The sequence below is a fragment of the Oncorhynchus keta genome, chromosome 2, assembly GCF_023373465.1.
Source record: "Oncorhynchus keta strain PuntledgeMale-10-30-2019 chromosome 2, Oket_V2, whole genome shotgun sequence".
In the NCBI taxonomy this organism is placed as follows: Eukaryota; Metazoa; Chordata; class Actinopteri; order Salmoniformes; family Salmonidae; genus Oncorhynchus; species Oncorhynchus keta.
Window position 1 is genome coordinate 49192836 of NC_068422.1, and position 22961 is coordinate 49215796.

Sequence of the window (22961 nt, forward strand, 5' to 3'; positions counted from 1 at the left end):
GCACCAACATCCCAGTTAAGTCGTAGCCTTGCAACAAGGCTTGGCTTCTGCGAGCCAGAATGGCTCATGCTGTAGGAGCAGGAGCCTATCTCCAGTTTCTGTAGCGTGAGACAGGGTTTAACCTATGGGTCCACATCTGGTCCCATTTTTACAGTCTTTGGTATGTATAGATAATTAATCTCACTGTGCGTGCGTGCGTGCGTGTAAATAAAGTTTCCCTGTGTGTACCTTTTGTGAGGCCTTTATTCCCCTCTGACCGGGGGCAGAGTCACAGACCAGCAAAAGCAGAGAGTCGCTCTCTGATAGTATGACTCGGCCGGGGATCGAACTCCCAACCTTCTAATCTCAGGGTGGACACTAACCGCAATGCCACTAAGTTGGTCTTAGGTAAGCAGGACATACGACAATGAATGCATTAGGTTGACGAGTTTCCTTTTTCGTTTCATTACTAATCAAATGATTTGATTACCCAACTGACTTGACATGTTAATGGTTTGAGTTTGAATGCCTTACTGTGTTTTGTTTCGACTTTCAATCATGTTCTTAAGAGTAGTATGTTGAGTACATTTTTTTTTCTCTCAACTAAAACACTTGCAGTGGGATCAATATTTGTATCTTTGTGTAAAAAGGTGAGATTTTAGGTGTATTGACTTTGACCTGACAATTAGCTGTAGATGAGTGTCTGGACTCATTTAAGAATAAACCATTCAGTATTTATTAATATGTCAACTCCGCTGGCAATGAATTCGTTTTCAATAGAGTACAACTGCTGTTTCCGAATTAGGATTCTCAAGAAAGAACAGAAGGTAAATAAATACTTTAAGCTTTCCCTGAGCAAGTCAGCCTTGTTAAAAAATGCAGTAGGTTAATATAAAGGGAATGAAAAACGTATGTTATCAGTAAGAATAAAAACATAGTATTTTGTTGGGGAATACTACATTTTAATAAATGGATGCGCCTGACACGTAAAATCAAGTCCTGGCACCTCAGGGAAGTGTATATTGAGATCAATCAATCAAATGTATTTATAAAGCCCTTCTTACATCAGCTGATGTCACAAAGTGCTGTACAGAAACCCAGCCTTAAACCCCAAACAGCAAGCAATGCAGGTGTAGAAGCACAGTGGCTAAGAAAAACTCCCTAGGAAGGCCAGAACCTAGGAAGAAACCTAGAGAGGAACCAGTCCTCTTCTGGCTGTGCCGGGTGGAGATTATAGCAGAACATGGCCAAGATGTTCAAATGGTCATAGATGACCAGCAGGGTCAAATAATAATATTCACAGTGGTTGTAGAGGGTGTAACAGGTCAGCACCTCAGGAGTAAATGTCAGTTGGCTTTTCATAGCCGATAAATCAGAGACCTGCTGTCTCTAGAAAGTTGAAAACAGCAGGAGATAAGAGATAGAGATAGAGATAAGGGCTGTGGTCAAGCTCAATTCTAGACAACTCTAAACATAGGTTGAAAGTCTCTTCATGTGTAGTCTCGAACACCACAGCCTCAGACTTCCAGCCTGGGGATGCAGTTACGTCACAATGCAGTGCCTTCAGCAAGTATCCAGACCCACATTTTGTTACGTTAGAGCCTTACTCTAAAATTGATCAAACTGTTTTTTCCCCCCTTAATCTATACCAATAACCCATATAAAAAAAACTGAAGTGTCACATTTACGTAACTATTCAGACCCTTTACCCTGTACTTTGTACTTTGAAACACCTTTGGCAGCGATTACAGCATCTATTCTTCATTGGTATGACGCTACCAGCTTTGCACACCTGTATTTGGGGAGTTTCTCCCATTCTTCTCTGCAGATCCTCTCAAGCTATTTTCAGGTCTCTCCAGAGATGTTCGATCTTGTTCAAGTCCGGACTCTGGCTGGGCCACTCAGAGACTTGTCCAGAAGCGGACTCTTGCTTTGTGCTTAGGGTCGTCGTCCTGTTGGAATGTGAAGCTTTGCCCCAGTCTGAGGTTTTCATCAAGGATTTCTGTACTCCATTTATCTTTGCCTCGATCCTCACTAGTCTCCCAGTCCCTGTCACTGAAAAATTATACTGCCGCCACCATGCTTCACCGTAGGGATGGTGCCAGGTTTGCAGAACTGTTTTGGTACCCTTCCCCAGATCTGTGCTGCGACACAACCCTGTCTCAGAGATATACAGACAATTCCTTCATCCTCATTGCCTGGTTTTTGCTCTGACATGCGCTGTCAGCTGTGGGACCTTATATAGACTAGAGGTCGACCGATTAATCAGAATGGCCAATTAATTAGGGCCGATTTCAAGTTTTCATAACAATCGGAAATCAGCATTTTTGGGGGCCGATTTCCGATTATAAAAGTATATATATATATATTTTTTTTTTTTTTAAATACCTTTATATTACTAGGCAAGTCAGTTAAGAACACTTTCTTATCTACAATGACGGCCTAGGAACTGTGGGTTAACTGCCTTGTTTAGGGGCAGAACGACAGATTGTCACCTTGTCAGCTCAGGGGTTCAAATCTTGCAAAGGCACAGTTAACTTGTCCAAAGCTCTAACCATTGCACTCCACGAGTAGCCTGCCTGTTACGCGAATGCAGTAGAAGCCAAGGTAAATTGCTAGGTAGCATTAAACTTATCTTATAAAAAACAATCAATCATAATCACTAGTTATAACTACTAATCCAGTTTAGCAGGCAATATTAACCAGGTGAAATTGTAATTTCTCTTGCGTTCATTGCACGCAGAGTCAGAGTATATGCAACAGTTTGGGCTGCCTGGCTCATTGCGAGCTAATTTGCCAGAATTTTACGTAATTATGACATACAATGCTTCCCACACATCTGGAGAAGATGGCATCAAACGTCTCGTCTCAGTCACCTGAGATTTCTTTATCTGCTCATGCAAAGTCGCCAAGCAGTATGCAGACGTCGGGGCGGTCCCTGACGATGACGTTAATGAAGTCCACCAGGAGGTGAAAGGTTAGGCTGTCAGAGGGGTTTAGGGACCACAGGCCATCAGCTGCTCTGATACACCATTTCCTGTTTGATGGGATTTGAGTAGAACAGATTGAAGGTTGTGCAATGTAACAAGAATGTAACAAGAATATTTAGACTTAGGGATGCCACCAGTTAGATAAAAGACCGAACGGTTCCGAAATAATAAACGTTTTGTTTTCGAAATGATAGTTTCCGGATTCAATCATATTAATGACCAAAGGCTCGTATTTCTGTGTGTTATTATGTTATAATTAAGTCTGATTTGATAGAGCAGTCTGACTGAGCAGCAGCAGGCCCGTAATCATTAATTCAAACAGCACTTTTGTGCATTTTGCCAGCAGCTCTTCGCAAGCACAGCGCTGTTTATGACTTCAAGCCTATCAGCCTAATGGCTGGTGTAACCAATGTGAAATGGCTAGCTAGTTAGCTGGGTGTGCGCTAATACTGTTTCAAACGTCACTCGCTTTTAGATTTGGAGTAGTTATTCCCCTTGCCCTGCAAGGGCCGCGGCTTTTGTGGAGCGATGGGTAATGATGCTCGAGCCCAGGTAGGGGCAAGGAGGGGGACGGAAGCTATACTGTTACACTAGCAATAGTGCCTATAAGAACATCCAATAGTCAAAGGTATATGAAATACAAATGGTATAGAGAGAAATAGTCCTATAAATACTATATTAACTACAACCTAAAACCTCTTACCTTGGAATATTGAAGTCTCATGTTAAAAGGAACCACCAACTTTCATATGTTCTCATGTTTTGAGCAAGGAACTTAAACGTTAGCTTTTTTACATGGCACATATTTTACATGGCACATATTACTTTTGTAACGGTTTTCTAGGTGTGAAGGAGAGTCGGACCAAAATGCAGCGTGTAGATTGCGATCCATGTTTAATGAACAAAACATAACACGAATCTAAAATACAAACACTACAAAAAAAAGAACGTAACGAAAACCGAAACAGCCTATACTAGTGTAAACTAACACAGACAGGAACAAGGACACTAAAGACAATCACCCACAAAACAACCAAAGAATATGGCTGCCTAAATATGGTTCCCAATCAGAGACAACGATAAACACCTGCCTCTGATTGAGAACCACTCCAGACAGCCATAGACTTTGCTAGATCACCCCACTAGCTACAATCCCAATACATACCAAAACCCCAAGACAAAACACACCACAATACAAAAACCCCATGCCACACCCTGGCCTGAACCAAACATGAAGATAAACACAAAATACTTAGACCAGGGCGTGACAGAACCCCCCCTAAGGTGCGGACTCCCGAACGCACCTCAAAACAACAGGGAGGGTCCGGGTGGGCGTCTGTCCATGGTGGCGGCTCCGGCGCGGGACGTGGACCCCACTCAGTCAATGTCTTAGTCCCCTCTCCTCGTGTCCCTGGATAGTCCACCCTCGCCGCCGACCATGGCCTAGTAGTCCTCACCCAGAACCCCACTGGACTGAGGAGCAGATCGGGACTGAAGGGCAGCTCGGGACTGAGGCAGCTCGGGACTGAGGGAAAGCTCGGGAGTGAGAGAAAGCTCAGGAGTGAGAGAAAGCTTAGGAGTGAGAGAAAACTCAGGAATGAGAGGAAGCTCAGGAGTGAGAGGAAGCTCAGGAGTGAGAGGAAGCTCAGGAGTGAGAGGAAGCTCAGGCAGGTTGATGGATCTACCAGATCCTGGCTGGCTGGTGTTCCGTCAGATCCTGGCTGACTGGCAGATCCTGGCTGACTGGCGGATCCTGGCTGACTAGCGGATCTGGCAGATCCTGGCTGACTGGCGGATCCTGGCCGACTGGCGGATCCTGGCCGACTGGCAGTTCTGACGGATCCTGGCAGACTGGCGGATCCTGGCTGACTGGCGGAACCAGGCTGACTGGCGGATCCTGGCCGACTGGCGGATTCTGGCCGACTGGCAGATCCTGGCCAACTGGCAGTTCTGGCGGCGCTGGGCAGACTGGCGGCACTGGCGGCGCTGGGCAGACTGGCGGCGCTGGGCAGACTGGCGGCGCTGGGCAGACTGGGGGCACTGGCGGCGCTGGGCAGACTGGGGGCACTGGCGGCGCTGGGCAGACTGGGGGCACTGGCGGCGCTGGGCAGACTGGCGACGCTGGGCAGACTGGGGGCACTGGCGGCGCTGGGCAGACTGGGGGCACTGGGCAGACTGGCGGCGCAGGGCAGACTGGCGGCGCTGGCGGCGCTGGGCAGACTGGCGGCGCTGGGCAGACTGGCGGCGCTGGGCAGACTGGCGGCTCTGGGCGTACTGGCGGTGCTGGGCAGCCTGGCGGCGCTGGGTAGACTGGCGGCACTGGGCAGACTGGCGGCACTGGTGGCGCTGGGCAGACTGAAAGATCTGGCTGCTCCATGCTGACTGTCAGCTCTGGCTGCTCCACGCTGACTGGCGGCTCTGGCTGCTCCATGTGAGCTGACAGCTCTGGCGGCTTCTTACAGACTGGCAGCTCCTTGCAGACTGACAGCTCCTTGCAGACTGACAGCTCTGGCTGCTTCATGCAGACTGACAGCTCTGGCTGCTTCATGCAGACTGACAGCTCTGGCTGCTCCATGCAGACTGACAGCTCTGGCTGCTCCATGCAGACTGACATCTCTGGCTGCTCCATGTGGGCTGACAGCTCTGGCGGCTTCTTACAGACTGGCAGCTCCTTGCAGACTGACAGCTCCTTACAGACTGACAGCTCCTTGCAGACTGACAGCTCCTTGCAGACTGGCAGCTCCTTGCAGACTGGCAGCTCCTTGCAGACTGGCAGGTCCTTGCAGACTGACAGCTCCTTTCAGACTGACTCCAGCAGCGCTGTAGAGGAAGAAGGCTCTAGCTGCGCTGAACAGGCGGGAGACTCCGGTCGCGCTGTAGAGGAGAAAGACTCTGGCTGCGCTGAACAGGCGGGAGACTCCGGCAGCGCTGGAGAGGAGGAAGGCTCTGATAGCGCTAGACAGGCGGGAGACTCCGACAGCGCTGGAGAGGCGAGGCACACTGTAGGCCCGATGCGTGGTGCTGGCACTGGTGGAACTGAACCGAGGACACGCACAGGAAGCCTGGTACGGGGAGCTGCTACCGGAGGATTGGGGTGTGGAGGTGGCACAGGATGGGCTCGACCGTGAAGGCGTACTGGAGATCTTGAGAGCAGTGCTGGCACAGGGCGTGCAAGGCTAGGGAAGTGCACAGGAGGCCTGATGCGTGAGGCTGGCACCAACTTCACCAGCCGACTAACACGCACCTCAGGACGAGTATGGAGCGCTGACCCAGGTGCCATCAAATCCCCGACACGTTCCGTCGGGCGAATTCCATGCAAAAAGCACCAACACAGCAACTCCCTCATTTCTCTCTCCTCCAATTTCCCCATTAACTCCTTCACAGTCTCTGCTTCGCTCACCTCCAACACCGGCTCTGGTCTCCTCCTTGGCTCCTCACGATAAACAGGGAGAGTTGGCTCAGGTCTGACTCCTGACTCTGCCACACTCTCCCTGAGCCCCCCCCAATAAATTTTTGGGGCTGACTCTCAGGCTTCCTTCCGAGTCGCCGTGCTGCCTCCTCATACCGGCGCCTCTCCACTCTCGACGCCTCCAGTTCTTCCTTGGGGCGGCGATATTCTCCAGGCTGAGCCCAGGGTCCTTTACCGTCCAGTTCTTCCTCCTCTTTGGGCTGCTCCTGTTGCCTCTTCTCCTGCTGCACCTTTGGGTGGCTACACTCCCCTGGTTTAGCCCAGGGTCCACTCCCGTCGAGGATTTCCTCCCATGTCCAGAAATCCTTAATGCGCATCTCCTCTTTGAGCTGCTCCTGCCTGTTGACACGCTGCTTGGTCCGTTTAGGGTGGGTGATTCTGTAACGGTTTTCTAGGTGTGAAGGAGAGTCGGACCAAAATGCAGCGTGTAGATTGCGATCCATGTTTAATGAACAAAACGTAACATGAATCTAAAATACAAACACTACAAAAGGAAGAACGTAACGAAAACCGAAATAGCCTATACTAGTGTAAACTAACACAGACAGGAACAAGGACACTAAGGATAATCACCCACAAAACAACCAAAGAATATGGCTGCCTAAATATGGTTCCCAATCAGAGACAACGATAAACACCTGCCTCTGATTGAGAACCACTCCAGACAGCCATACTTTGCTAGATCACCCCACTAGCTACAATCCCAATACATACCAAAACCCCAAGACAAAACACACCACAATACAAAAACCCCATGCCACACCCTGGCCTGAACCAAACATGAAGATAAACACAAAATACTTCGACCAGGGCGTGACAACTTTCTTCTCCAAACACTTTGTTTTTGCATTATTTAAACCAAATTGAACATGTTTCATTATTTATTTGAGGCTAAATTGATTTTATTGATGTTTTATATTAAGTTAAAATAAGTGTTAATTAATTCAGTATTGTTGTAATTGTCATTATTACAAATAAATAAATAAATAAAAACCGACCGATTAATCGGTATCGGCATTTTTCTGGTCCTCCAACAATCGGTATCGGTATCGGCGTTGAATAATCATAATCAGTCAAAACCTCTAATATAGACAGATGTGTGCCTTTCCAAATAAAGTCCAATCAATTGAATTTACCACAGGTGGACTCCAATCAAGTTGTAGAAACATCTCAAGGATGATCAATGGAAACAATTTCGAGTCTCATAGCAAAGGGGCTGAAAATGTATATAAATAAGCTATTTCTGTTTTTTATTTGTAATAAATGTGCAAAATTGTTGAAAAACCTGTTTTCGCTTTGTCATTATGAAGAAAGAGTCAAGGTGTCTGAATACTTTCTGAATGCACTGTATGCATTTCAAAATAATGACCATTTTGCAATGCCCGAAAATCAGTCCAATTTATTCACAGAACAGAAAAGACCCGACTTGAAAATGAATGGACTCTACCCAGCTGTTACGCCAGTGGTGTTTGGTAGTTGTGAGGTGATTCTGTTCTGTTATATTGTTGTGTATGAGCCAAGAGGTAAAATCCAAGGAGCAAGGCTAAGACTGGCCCGAACGAGGTAGCAGCACGAGGTAGTGATAGTGCCATACAGATAGTGCCACAGCAGACGGAGCCAATAATTCATTCGTAAAAGTACTTAATTTGGCTCCGTTCTCCATAACCTCACAACCTTTAACAGCTGCTAGTGCCTGGCTGTCACAGTCCCACACTGCTACTGCTGCTAGCTGTCCTCTTCCCCTCCTACTTGTCTCTGGATGGCCCTCAGGCTAACCATCATCTCCTTGGTTCTAGTGGCCCTAGTCAGTTGCATGTTCATCTTTGTTTTGCTCATATTCTTTTTTTCTTATTGCCTTTTATCTGTTAGTGCATGTGAAAGGAAATTGCGTATGTGGAACGAAAATCCCAATGGTTATCAAACAGTGGTTATTAGCTATTTCTGTATAGCACATAACAAGCGTGGTGGTTTTTATCAGCACCGAATGAATGGTTCCTCTCTGGCGGACAGGTCAGAATTAATAAACGTGTTTTGTCTTCATTGTTAAAGAGAGAAGGCTAAGTAATTCCTGTTGACATAGTTTTAATTCATTCTGTTTAAGGTCAACGCTGTCTTTACATCTCAAATTATTATTTTTTATTTTTTTATTTCACCTTTATTTAACCAGGTAGGCTAGTTAAGAACATGTTCTCATTTACAACTGCGACCTGGCCAAGATAAAGCAAAGCGACACAAGCAACAACAGAGTTACACATGGAATAAACAGACATGCAGTCAATAACACAATAGGAAAAAAAGTATATATACAGTGTGTGCAAATGAGGTAGGACAAGGGAGGTAAAGGCAATAAATAGGCCATAGTGGCTAAATAATTACAATATAGCAATTAAACAATGGAGTGATAGATGTGCAAAAGATGAAGGTGCAAGTAGAGATACTGGAGTGCAAAGGATTCTAAAAACGATACAGTGCGTATTTGACTGAACAGAGCAATATTTCAGCCGCATTTAATTGAGCTAAGGTATTGAAGAGTGTGAGACTGCCAGGTTCAATAGCACTCATTGAGACATTGAAATTGTGACATATGTTATATTATAGTCTTATTCTGTAAGACTGTATTAGGGAGTTGGTGGCATCTAAACTCTATGAGGGAGTCCCTCTTCTGTTCTACTCAAATCCCATCAAACAGGAAATGGTGTATCAGAGCAGCTGATGGCCTGTGGTCCCTAAACCCCTCTGACAGCCTAACCTTTCACCTCCTGGTGGACTTCATTAACGTCATCGTCAGGGACCGCCCCGGGGTCTGCATACTGCTTGGCGACTTTGCATGAGCAGATAAAGAAATCTCAGGTGACTGAGACGCTTGATGCCATCTTCTCCAGATGTATGGGAAGCAATTGTAGAGGACACACAAGGAGTTGGATGTCAGTTGGCATTTGTTCCCTCCCAGAGATATGTCCTCCATCGCTTAATTTACCCACAACCCCCTTTCACCCCGCCGGACCTCAGCAAGCATAATGCTGAGCGCGTGACACTAGTGCCTGACCCCTGCACCCTGCTCATTGAGGGCGTGACCTTTGGCCTGACCTCTACGAACATCATGTTCGACATGGGAGCAGAGGAGATCAGATGTGCTGCCGGTTCGGAAAGATTCTCACACATCTTGAAACACATGCTGACCCAGAGAAGCTTACTACCCCTTGTACCTGCTGGTGAAATGAGAAATTCCAGAGGGCCAGATACCCCTCAGTCCTGATGTGCGCTACTTCATCAAGGATGTGATTGGCTGTGTGTGTGTGTGTGTCAATCCTGGACCATGGGCCAGGTGGGAGGGACTTATGGCAAGCTGCTCATCAAGAGGAGCTCCACATCGATAGATGGGAAGAGTCAGTCCCCGTGTGGCCAGCTAAGTGGTCAAGATCTAACCTGATTGAAGACTGACTGAAGATCGATCTCTCTCCCTACTTCTCATCATATTACACAATGATCTATTCTACAAGGGCTTGTCTGTTTATTTTTTGTACAGCAGTACTTTGATATAATGTAATTACATTTACATTTAAGTCATTAATTGGCTGCTTACCGTAATTTCATTGGGTAATTTTCTCTGTCCTATATTAACCCATTTGTAGACGCAAACTGCTTCCGCGCCTATGGACGATATTATCTTCTGGTCAGGAGTTTTGTTAAGATCCCCGACACTCGTTCTGATCGTTAAAACGTATTGTTTGCAGTACGGTTTTGGAAACATATGGAACATGTCTTTCATATCAGCGAGAAATAATTTTCCAAAAACAAAAGGCTAAAATACTACACACCTTTATAGGGTGAGTGTTCCCACACGGCCATATCGCCATGTTATATTGCTTGTTTACAGAAGACAGACGGAAGACATAGGCCACCTGTACTAATTAGCTATCTAGGGTGCTAGGAACACCTGTGTGTAAGCGTAACTGGGGAGGCAGTGTAGTTCGTCAACTGGAGGCACACACAGCAAAGTAGCACCTTCCTTCCTTCCCACCGGTCAAAAACTGGTTGCATCAATGTTGTTTCCACGTCATTTCAACAACAAAAAAACGCAACGGATTGGGATTTGCAAAAAGTCATCAACGTAATGGAATTTCGTCTTTTTATTCTCCACCAAACTTTTAACCTAAATCCAATGACATGGTGACCTTCTCTGTGTGTTAATTTCACGTTGAATTCACGTTAGTTGACATCTCAAACAAATGTAAATCATAACTAGACGTTGAAATGACGTCTGTGCCCAGTGGGTTAGTTGTGAGCCTAGGGTTGTTCCATGGCTGATTGTTATAATGCTCTTGTTGGTCCAACACACATCTGTGAAAACACACTTCATGCCAAAATCTTCTGGGGGCAATGAGCAAATAATTACCATAATTGTTTATTAATGATTATCATCTCTACACTATGTTGTTCAGCCTCCTGTGTCAGGGAGTGTCTACCCAAAAATGTACTCTTACACAAATAGGAATGAGTGTGGAGTGTGCTCTTACCTCCGAGGTAGGATATTATCAGCAGTGTTTATAACAGACTACGGCTGGGAAGAGGATAACTGACAAAATCATTTCCTCTTTTGTGGCCGTGTACAACACTCATGTTGTACAACTGATGTACAAAGAATTTTTCAGAATGGTTGTGATACAGCTGATATTTTTTGTGAGTCAAACAGAGAGCTTGACTGCACGAATAATGTTTACACAACGACTGTGGGCTGACTCCAAAATGCTTGTGTATTTCTTTTGTGCAGAAAAACTCTCTGTTGTATCACTACCATTTGTATCAGTTGTACAACGTGAGTGTGTACAGAGGCATTGCCTCCTGAATCAGGTAGCATCTGTGTGTTGGAGGTCACCTATCACATCGGCAATGAAGCCACACAAATCTCCAGAGTAGTTCAACTCCATCATGTTGAGGTCCCATAGGGCGGAGCACAATTGGCCGGGTTAAGGTTTGGCCGGGGTAGGCCGTCATTGTAAATAAAAAACGTGTTCTTAACTGACTTGTCTAGTCAAATCAAATATTTAAAAAGATATATCAATAAATGGAGTCTACAACCAAAATTCCCCAATTAAAGCTAAGCTGCAATTAAAGGGAAAGGCAGTGCTCTCCTTAGGCTTATAGTAAGCACTATTACAACTATAACATAGACACACAATTTTCTAAACGGATTGTGTGAGAGATGCTTACTAAGCACACTGAGGGCTCATATTTCTGTTCTGCCTTCAGAAAGTATTCCCCTTGACTTATTCCACATTTTGTTGTGTTACTGCCTGAATTCCAAAGTGGATTAGATAGATATTTTTTCTCACCCATCTACACACAATACCTCACAATGACAAAGTGAAAACATGTTTTTAGACTTTTTAGCAAATGTATTGAAAATTAATTACTGAGTCAATACATATTAGAATCACCTTTGGCAGCGATTACAGCTGTGGGTGAATTCTGGGTAAGTCTCGGTAAAAGCTTTGCACACCTGGATTGTACCATATTTGCACATCATACTTTTAAAAAATGTCACGCTCTGTAAAGTTGGTTGTTGATCATTGCTAAACAACCGTTTTCAAGTCTTCCCATAGATTTTCAAACAGATTAAGTCAAAACTGCAATTCGGCCACTCAGGAACATTCAATGTCATCTTGGTAAGCAACTCCAGTGTATATTTGGCCTTGTGCTTTAGGCTATTGTCCTGCTGAAAGGTGAATTTAAACTCCCAGTGTCTGTTGGAAAGCAGACTGAAACAGGCTTTCATTTAGGATTTTGCCTGTGATTAGCCCTATTCTGTTTTTTTACCCCCCAAAAAACTCCCTAGTTCCTTGCCAATGACAAGCATATTCATGACATGATACAGCCACCACCATGCTTGAAAATATGAAGAGTGGTACTCAGTAATGTGTTGTGGTGGATTTGCTCCAAACATAAGGCTTTGTATTCAGGACATACAGTGCATTCGGAAAGTATTCAGACGGCTTGACTTTTTCCACATTTTGTTACATTACAGCCTTATTTTAATATGGATGATATAGTTTTTTCCTCTCATCAATATACACACATTACTCCATAATGACAAAGAAAATCATGTTTTTTAGAAAATGTTTCGAATTTATCACATTTACATACAGTACCGGTCAAAAGTTTGGACACACCTACTCATTCAAGGGTTTTTCTTTATTTGGACTACTTTATACATTGTAGAATAATAGTGAAGACATCAACACTATGTAATAACACATACTCATGAGAATCATGTAGTAACCAAAAAATTGTTAAACAGCTCAAAAAATATTTTATATTTCAGATTTTAGTAGTCACCATTTGCCTTGATGACAGCTTTGCACACTCTTTGCATTCTCTCAACCAGCTTCACCTAGAATTATTTTCCAACAGTCTAAAAGGAGTTCCCACATATGCTGAGCACTTGTTGGCTGCTTTTCCTTCACTCTGCGGTCCAACTCATCCCAAACCATCTCAATTGGGTTGAGGTCGGGTGATTGTAGATTCCAGGTCATCTGATGCACTCAATCACTTTCCATCTTGGTCAAATAGCCCTTACACAGCCTGGATGTGTGTTAGGTCATTGTCCTGTTGAAAAACAAGTGATAATCCCATTAAGTGCAAAGCAGATGGGATGCCGTATTGCTGCAGAATGCTGTTAAGTGTGCCCTGAATTCTAAATGAATCACCGACAGTGTCACAAGCAAAGCACCTCCACACCATCACACTTCCTCCTCCAAGCTTCACGGTGGGAACCACACATTCAGAGATCATCCGTTCACCTACTCTACGTCTCACAAAGACACAACGGCTTGAACCAAAAATCTCAAATTTGGACTCATCAGACCAAAGGACAGATTTCCACCAGTCTAATGTCCATTGTTCGTGTTTCTTGACCCAATAAAGTTTCTTATTATTATTGGTGTCCTTTAGTAGTGGTTTCTTTCCAGCAATTCGACCATGAAAGCCGGTGTCAGAGGAAGGCCCTAAAAATGGTTAAAAACTCCAGCCAACCTAGTCATTGACTGTTCTCTCTGCTAACGCACGGCAAGCTGTACCGGAGCGCCAAGTCTAGGTCCAAGAGGCTTCTAAACAGCTTCTATCCCCAAGTCATAAGTCAAATCAATTTTTAGGGCTTTCCTCTGACACTGCCTGGTATAGAGGTCCTGGATGACAGGCAGCTTAGCCCCAGTGATGCACTACCCTCTTTGGTGCCTTGCGGTCAGAGGCAGAGAAATTACCGTTCTCGATGTTGCAGCTGTAGAACCTTTTGCGGATCTGATGACCCATGCCAAATATTTTCAGTTTCCTGATGGAGAATAGGTTTTGTCGTGCCCTCTTCACGACTGTCTTGGTGTGTTTGGACCATTCTAGTTTGTTGGTGATGTGGACACCAAGGAACTTGAAGCTCTCAACCTGCTCCACTACAGCCATATCGATGATGAGAATGCTCTGAGTGCTCTGTCCTCCTTTTCATGTAGTCCACAATCATCTCCTTAGTCTTGGTTACGTTGAGGGATAGGTTGTTATTCTGGCACCACCCAGCCAGGTCTCTGACCTCCTCCCTATAGGCTGTGTTGTCATTGTCGGTGATCAGGCCTACCTACCACTGTTGTGTCGTCTGCAAACTTAATGATGGTGTTGGAGTCGTGCTTGGCCATACAGTCGTGGCTTGAACAGAGAGTACAGGAGGGGACTGAGCACGCACCCCTGAGGGGCTCCAGTGTTGAGGATCAGAGTGGCAGATGTGTTGCTACCTACCCTCACCACCTGGGGCAGCCCGTCGGGAAGTCCAGGATCCAGTTGCAAAGGGAGGTGTTTAGTCCCAGGATCCTTAGCTTACTGAACATCTCATCAAATGGCTCCCCAAACTACATGCATTGCACAATTCACTTTAACTTCTTTGGGAACAGCGGCAGTATTGAGTAGCTTGGATGAATAAGGTGCCCTATGTAAAAGCTAGGATATGCATATGCATGGTAGTATTGGATAGAAAACACTCTAAAGTTTACGTAACTGTTAAAATAATGTATGTGAGTATAACAGAACTCGTAGGGTAGGCGAAAAACTGAGAAAAATCGAACCAGGAAGGAATTCTCAAGTTTGTAGTTTTCAAGGGATTGTTTATCCAATATCCTGTGTCTGTGGGGTCAGATTGCACTTCCTAAGGCTTCCAGTAGATGTCAACAGTCTTTAGAAGTTGTTTCAGGCTTAGCTTGTGAAAGGGGGGAGAATAAGAGCAGTCACTGTAAGTGGCTCAGCTCAAAGGCATGAGTTGTTTATCGTGCATTCCCGTGAAGCGCGCCGTTTGTTTTCTTTCCATTGTAATGAAAACGTTATTGTCCGGTTGAAATATTATTGAATATTTATGACAGAAACACTCTAAGGATTTATTAGAAACATCATTTGACATGTTTCTACGAACTTTAATGGAACTTTTTGTCTGGATGATGGGACCTCGCTTTGTGCATATGGAATACTGAACTAAACGCGCAAACAATAAGGAGGTTATTGGACATAAAGAGGAACTTTATCGAACCAAACTAACATTTATTGTGTAACTGGGAGTGAGTCCTGGAAGTGCCATCCGATGAATATCAAAGGTAAGTGATTAATTTGAACGCTATTTCTGACATTTGTTGACTCCACAACTTGGCGGGTAACTGTATGTCTTGTTTTGCTAGCTGAGCGCTGTAGTCAGATCATTGCATGGTATGCTTTCGCCGTAAAGCATTAAGAAGAAGTTTTTATTTAAGCCTATGTATAACACTTGTATCTTTCATCAATGTTTATGATGAGTATTTCTGTAATTTGATTTGGCTCTCTGCAATTTCACCGGATGTTTTTGAGACAATGCCTTACTGAACATAACGCACCAATTTAAACTGAGGTTTTTGGATATAAAGATGAACTTTATCGAACAAAGCAAACATGTACTGTGGAACATGGAGTCCTGGGAGTGCAACCAGATGAAGATCATCAAAGGTTAGTTATTAATTTAATTTCTATTTCTGATTTTTGTAACTTCTCTCCTTAGCTGGAAAATGGCTTTTTGTGGCTAAGCGCTGTCCTAACATAATCGCATGGTATGCTTTCACCGTAAAGCCTTTTTGAAATCTGACACCTTGGTTGGATTAACAGCAAGTTAAGCTTTATTTTGATGTATTGCACTTGTGATTTCATTAAGTTGAATATTTATAGTAATTTAATTTGAATTTGGTGCTTTGCCATTACACCGGATGTTGGCCAGGTGGGATGCTAACATCCCACCTATCACAGAGAGGTTAATAACTCTACCCACATATTACATCAATTACCTCGACTAATCGGTACACCCGCACATTGACTCTGTACCAGTACCTCCTGTATATAGCATTGCTATTGTTATTTTACTGCTGCTCTTTAATTATTTGTTCATTTTACTTCTTAGTTTTCTTGGCATTTTTCTTCAAACTGAATTGTTGTTTAAGGGCTTGTAAGTAAGCATTTCACTGTAAGGTACACCTGTTGTATTCGGCACATGTGACAAATAACATTTGATTTGAAATCTGGTGTGATTCATGCAGTCTCCTCTGAACTGTTGATGTTCAGATGTGTGTGTTACCTGAACTCTGTGAAGCATTTATTTGGGCTGCAATTTCTGAGGCTGGTAACTTTAATGAACTTATCCTCCGCAGCAGAGGTAACTCTGGTTCTTCCTTTCCTGTGGCGGTCCTCATGAGAGCCAGTTTCATCATAGCACTTCATGGTTTTTGCGACTGCACTTTTCCAGATTGACTGACTATCATGTCTTAAAGTAATGATTGACTGTCGTATCTCTTTGCTTATTTGAGTTGTTCTTCCCATAGTATGGATTTGGTATTTTACCAAATAGGGCAATCTTCTGTATACCACCCCTACCTTGTCACAACACAATTGATTGGCTCAAATGCATTAAGAAGGAAAGAAATTCCACAAATTAACTTTTAACAAGGCACACCTGTTAATTTAAATGCATTCCGGGTGACTACCTCATGAAGCTGGTTGAGATAATTCCAACAGTGTGCAAATGCTACTTTGAAGAATGTCAAATATAAAATATAATTTGATTTTTTGAACACTTTTTTGGTTACAACATGATTCCAAATGTGTTAACTCATATTTTTTTATGTCTTCACTATCATTTTACAAGGTTGAAAATACTACAAATAAAGAAAACCTCTTGAATGAGTAGGTGTGTCCAAACTTTTTACTGGTACTGTAAGTATTGACCCTTTACTCAGTACTTTGTTGAAGCACCTTTGGCAGCAATTATAGCCTCAAATCTTCTTGGGTATGACACTACAAGCTTGGCACACCTGTATTTGGGGAGTTTCTCCCATTCTTCTTTGCAGAGCCTCTGAAAATCTGTCAGGTTGGAAGGGGTGCGTCGCTGCACAACTATTTTCAGGTCTCTCCAGAGATGTTCGATCGGGTTCAAGTCCAGGCTCTGGCTGAGCCACTCAAGGACATTCAGACTTGTCCCTAAGCTACTCCTGTATTGTCTTGGCTGTGTGCTAATTTTCCTGTTGGAAGGTGAACCTTAGGTGAACCACCCCACTCTGAGGTCCTGAGCGCTCTGGAGCAGATTTTCATCAAGGATCTCTCTGTACTTTGCTCCGTTCATCATTCCCTCGATCCGGACTAGTCTCCCAGTCCATGCCGCCGAAAAATATCTCCACTGCATTATGCTACCACCACCCTACTTCCCTGTAGGGATGGTGCCATGTTTCCTCCAGACGTGATGCATGGCATTCAGGCCAAATAATTCAATATTGGTTTCATCAGACCAGAGAATCTTGTTTCTCATGGTCTGAGAGTCCTTTAGGTGCCTTTTGTCAAACCCCAAGCGGGCTGTCATGTGCCTTTTATCATTGGTGTAAAGTACTTAAGTAGTACTTTAAAGTATTTTTACTTACATTTTTTTTTTGGTATCTGTCCTTTACTTTACTATTAACATTTTTGACAACTTTTATTTTTCCTTCACTACATTCCTAAAGAATACTTTTTTACTACATACAATTTCTCTGACACCCAAAAGTACATATTGAATGCTTAGCAGGACAGAAAATGGTCCAATCCTCTTATCTGGCAGACTCACTAAATGGAAATGCTTTGTTTCTAAATTATGTCTGAGTGTTGGATTGTGATCATGGCAATCCATAAATAAAAAATAAAAAACAATTGTGCCTTCTGGTTTGGGTAATTTAAGGAATTGTAAATTATTCATACTTTTACTTTTGATACATTTTAGCAACTACATGTACTTTTGATACTTAAGTAAATTTAAAACCAAATACTTTTAGACTTTTACTCAAGTAGTATTTTACTGGGTGACTTTCACTTTGACCATGAGTCATTTTCTATTAATGCAACCGCTGTGTCACATTTTTTTTTAACGTTTTTAACGTTTAAGCTTTAGCGCCACAACAAAATGGAATTATTTTGCGACACCAACTACTTTCCTTCCCATTAGGTCTAAGTTCACAGCAAATGCTCCATTACAGTTTCTACTGAATAAGGACATCTAGTGGAAGAAGTAGGAAGTGTTACCAGATCCATAACTTGTTGGGAAGGGAGGGGGCGATGACGTCAAAGTTGCCCCAACTTTCAGGATTTCAAAACTTGTTTGGAAGATTGCCTGCCCTGTGAGTTCTGTTATACTCACAGACATAATTCAAACGGTTTTAGAAACGTCAGAGTGTTTTCTATCCAATATTAATAATAATATGCATATATTAGCAATTTAGGACAGATTTTGATGCAGTTCACTATGGGCACGCAATTTATCCAAAGTGAAAATACTGCCCCCTATCTGTAGGTGGTTTTAAGGTATCTTTACTTTAAGTTTGAAAATGTAGTACTTTTCCCACCACTGCCTTTTACTGAGGAGTGGCTTCATTCTGGCCACTCTACCATAAAGGCCTAATTAGTGGAGTGCTACAGAGATAGTTGTCCGTCTGGAAGGTTCTCCCATCTCCACAGAGGAACTCCAATCGTGTTAAGATGGCATCAGCGAGGATGGCTGACATTTTACATGCCCGTAACCAATTGTGCTATTTTGGTCATTTTTTTGCATTGTTTGTCACTTATTTGTGTACTTATTTTGTACATAATGTTGCTGCTACCGTCTCTTATGACCGAAAATAACTTCTGGACATCAGAATGGGGATTACTCACCACGAACTGGAAGAAGCTTTTTCCTTTAACGAGTCTGATGAGAAAGATATACTGCTCTCCCGTGAACAGGCCCGGATCCCCGTCATTTGCGTGAAGAAAAGACGGAGGAAAAGAGGACGCAGATCGGGCTGCCTTTTGATAATCCGTAGGCGAGTGAGTAAACTTCCCTTGCCATCAATCCTACTTGCTAACATACAATCATTGGAAAATTCAATTGATGACCTACGATTATGATTATCCTACCAACGGGACATTAATAACTGAAATATCTTATGTTTCACCGAGTAGTGGCTGAACGACAACACAGATAATATAGAGCTGGAGAGATTTTCAATGCACCGGCAGAACAAAAACGAGGGGTGGGGGTGTGTGTCTTTTTGTCAATAACAGCTGGTGTGCAATGTCTAATATTAAAGAAGTCTTGAGGTATTGCTCGCCTAAGGTAGAGTACCTTATGATAAGCTGTAGACCACACTATCTACCAATAGAGTTCTCATCTATTTTTTTACAGACATTTTCAAATATGACTGTAAACGTAACAAAATGTGAAAAAAATCAAGGGGTCTGGATACTTTCCGAATGCACAGTAAAGTTCAAAGTTCAGTTTTAATTTAGTGCCTTATTGCAAACAGGATGCATGTTTTGGAATAGTTTTAGTCTGTACAGGCTTCCTTCTTTCCACTCCGTCATTTAGTTTAGTATTGTGGAGTAACTACAATATTGTTGATCCATTCTCAGTTTTCCCCTATCACAGCCATTAAACTCTGTAACTGTTTTTAAGTCACCACTGGCCTGATGGTGAAATCCCAATGTCTGCTTTTTTATTTTTACCCATCTAAAAATAGGTGCCCTTCTAAGTGAGGCATTTGTCTTTGTGGGTGAATCTGTGTTTGAAATTAACTGCTCCAATATAGGGGATTTATAGATAATTGTATGTGTAGGGTACAGAGATTAAGCAGTCATTCAAAAGAAATGTTAAACACTATTATTGCACACAGAGTGAGTCCATGAAACTTATTATGTGACTTGTTAAGCACATTTTTACTCATGAATTTTATGCTTGCCATAACAAAACACTTCAGCTTTTCATTTTCAATGAATTTCTACAATTTCTAAAAACATAATTCAAATTCATCTGGCCAATGGTTATTGTGTGTAGGCCAGCTGAATAAAATCTCGATTTAATCCATTGTAAATTCAGGCTGTAACACAACAAAATGTGGGGTGTGAATATTTCCTGAAGGCACTGTACGCATAGATGACATTGCATGTTCTGCAAAGAAGGCATATGCAGCTCAAGCATTTCCTTTGAGATCGGTTTAATTTTGTGACAATGTAGATCAAGTGAGATGAAATGGAAAGTGTTCCAACAGTAGTGGCAAGTGGGCTGAGAGTTGACAGTGTTGGGACGGCATTGAATACATTTTCCTTCATTTGAAAAGCGTCCATATGTTGATGTGAATAAATGGTGTGAAATTAGAAAATAGAATTAAAGCAATGAGAGTGGCTGAGACAGAATCCAATAGTTTTCTAATGCTGCCTGCCAGTGTTTCATTGAATTGCACGCATTGACTGTTATATTTATTACTGACCAAAATCCCAACTCCCCCAAAAAAGAAGCCTAAACATGCAATAACAATCCTTAATCAAAAATAATTAAATGATCCCAAAAATGTCATTTATCAATGTAATTGTGTATGCCCAAATACTTTAAGCCTGTTGAAGGTTGTAACTGGAAATAACAACATTGGATCCTCAATATTGATCCTCAAGCTTAATAGCCAGTTAAGAAGGCTGATATGCAAAATGTCCCCGGTTCATGTCTGCTGGGGTTAATGTGTTAACCATGTGGGCTATCTGAGATGTGTGGGATTATTCAGAAATTGTGTGAGGTTGCAAAATCTTTGATCCAGTAATCCAGATCAAATGTATCCCCTCACCACCACCAACCACCCTGGTATCTCTTTGCTTTTGGGTGGAACTTGAAATCAAATTTGAATGTATCTGATGACATCTGATGATACTGCATCTTGTGCAACAGCAAAGAACCTGTTTTATTAATGATCCCATGCTAAGTAATTGAAATATTGCATTTCAACCAAATATTGCCTTTGGCTGAAATATTGCCACTCCTATGGGTGAACAGAATCTTAAAGCATGATCATTTTGATATTGATTAATATTATAAAAAATTGGCCCCTGAAGTCCATGCATGTCTGGAATCGTGCAGATGGATAATGTATGGGTCCCCATGAAAAATGGTGTTTGCTGGTCATTCAACACAATGTATGCATACATACCTTTCAATATGATTTAACTTGATGACAAATGATTCGTGTGATGGGAGAATGCAATGTTCCATATCGCAATTGCTCATTCCAAGGCGTGCATTTGCTGTATAATGCATTGTATGATCAAATAGATGATGCTTAGTCTTGACATCCCCACCTGTTACAGCCCTAGCCTAGTCTACTGCATGCACTTCAGACATTGCAAAACGTCGCAAAACAGGAGGCACGATCAAACAATAAATCCCCCCCCAAAAAAACGTGTGTGGGGGGGGGTGGGGGGGGGGCAGCCAATCCACATCGTACTGTAGTCCACTTCAAAATGACAATAAAACCGTTAATTATTCTGAATATAGCGGCATACACAATTTGAGTTCATTCAATTGGTTGGCACAATAGAGCACCACAGTCTTAGCAGGTGGACTGTCTTCGAATGGTGCTCTTATTACTACCTCACTGGATTCCATGCTTTTCAGATGCATACAAAAATTGCTTGTGCATTTGCTACCTTTAAATCCTTTGCAGATTGGCTACTATGGACGTCAGGGGCGTAACGTTATGCATCTATATGTATAGATACTATCTCCTATTGCAACAAAGTAAGTTGGTATGAATGTACATTACTTCATATTGGATTAATTGGTTGAGTATTCACCTGTTAAGTTGCGAAACAATTGAAAGAGTGGCAGATCATATAAATGCATACCTGTAAGCTTCTGCATGTGTCCTTATCCGTTGGGTGACCGTTGGGTTGAGGTAGAAGTCGAAGCTTTTTTTATTGCAGGCTATAAGCTGCTCACGGTAACAACATATCACTATAGAGACATAACAACTGTCGCATATAGCCTACAACAAAACAAAACTACAAAACACAATTGCAAACACGGGTCTAGTAGTTCCCAATAAGGATGCTTGATTGTCCGTAGATGCGTCTTGCGCAACTTGCGGTCCTCTTTCATATAGGGAGGTCCTCCTTGCTATAGAGAGGTCCTCCTTCCCTTTCAGTCGCTCGTTCGAAACACTGCAAGGCGAGTGGCGCCAAAGCTTTCTTCCTCGTCTACGTTGGCACTTTTTTTGGTATGAGTGACAAAAAAAATATTAGGGTCCTTACGTCACGTATTCATTTTTTTCAGTGAAATGGGAGCGCCGATTTGACCACTAGGAGGGGTATAGCTTCTCTGTAGAGAATTAATGAGTGAACTCTGAGAAGACGCTCAGATTAACCAATTAAGATTGATTTTAGTATCCTGTTCAATCTTTAATGGTCTCTGTGTAATGTTTTACGACTGTAATTTAAATGAGCTGATATGAGAAATACATGGTGAACTGAGAGTGTGCCCAGATGGATCAATCCTATAGTCTAATAGCACACACGCACCCCCCCCCCCCCCCCCCACACACACACACACACATACACATACACGCACGTAAACTCAGAAAAAAAGAAATGTCCCTTTTTCAGGACCCTGTCTTTCAAAGATAATTCGTAAAAATCAAAATAACTTCACAGATCTTCATTGTAAAGTGTTTAAACACTGTTTCCCATGCTTGTTCAATGAACCATAAACTATTAATGATCATACACCTGTGGAATGGTCGTTAAGACACTAACAGTTTACAGACAGTAGTCAATTAAGGTCAGTTATGAAACCTTAGGACACTAAAGAGGCCTTTCTACTGACTCTGAAAAACACCAAAAGAAAGATGCCCAGGGTCCCTGCTCATCTGTGTGAATGTGCCTTAGGCATGCTGCAAGGAGGCATGAGGACTGCAGATGCGGCCAGGGCAATAAATTGTAATGTCTGTACTGTAAGATGCCTAAGACAGCGCTACCGGGAGACAGGATGGACAGCTGATCGTCCTCGCAGTGGCAGACCACGTGTAACAACACCTGCACAGGATCGGTACATCCGAACATCACACCTGCGGGACAGGTACAGGATGGCAACAACGACTGCCTGAGTTACACCAGGAACGCACAATCCCTCCATCATTGCTCAGACTGTCCGCAATAGGCTG

General features: G+C 43.0%; 1 protein-coding gene across 1 annotated transcript in view; it reads right to left on the reverse strand.

Annotated features, from left to right (window-relative positions):
* The window catches only part of LOC118401852 (brorin-like), a 53652-nt gene extending 31635 nt beyond the window's left edge, over nucleotides 1-22017 (reverse strand). Inside the window, exon 1 of the mRNA XM_035799480.1 lies at nucleotides 21649-22017. The gene's annotated coding sequence lies outside the window, so the exon portion shown is untranslated. The remainder of the gene's footprint in view (nucleotides 1-21648) is intronic.
* Nucleotides 22018-22961: the final 944 nt, after the last annotated feature.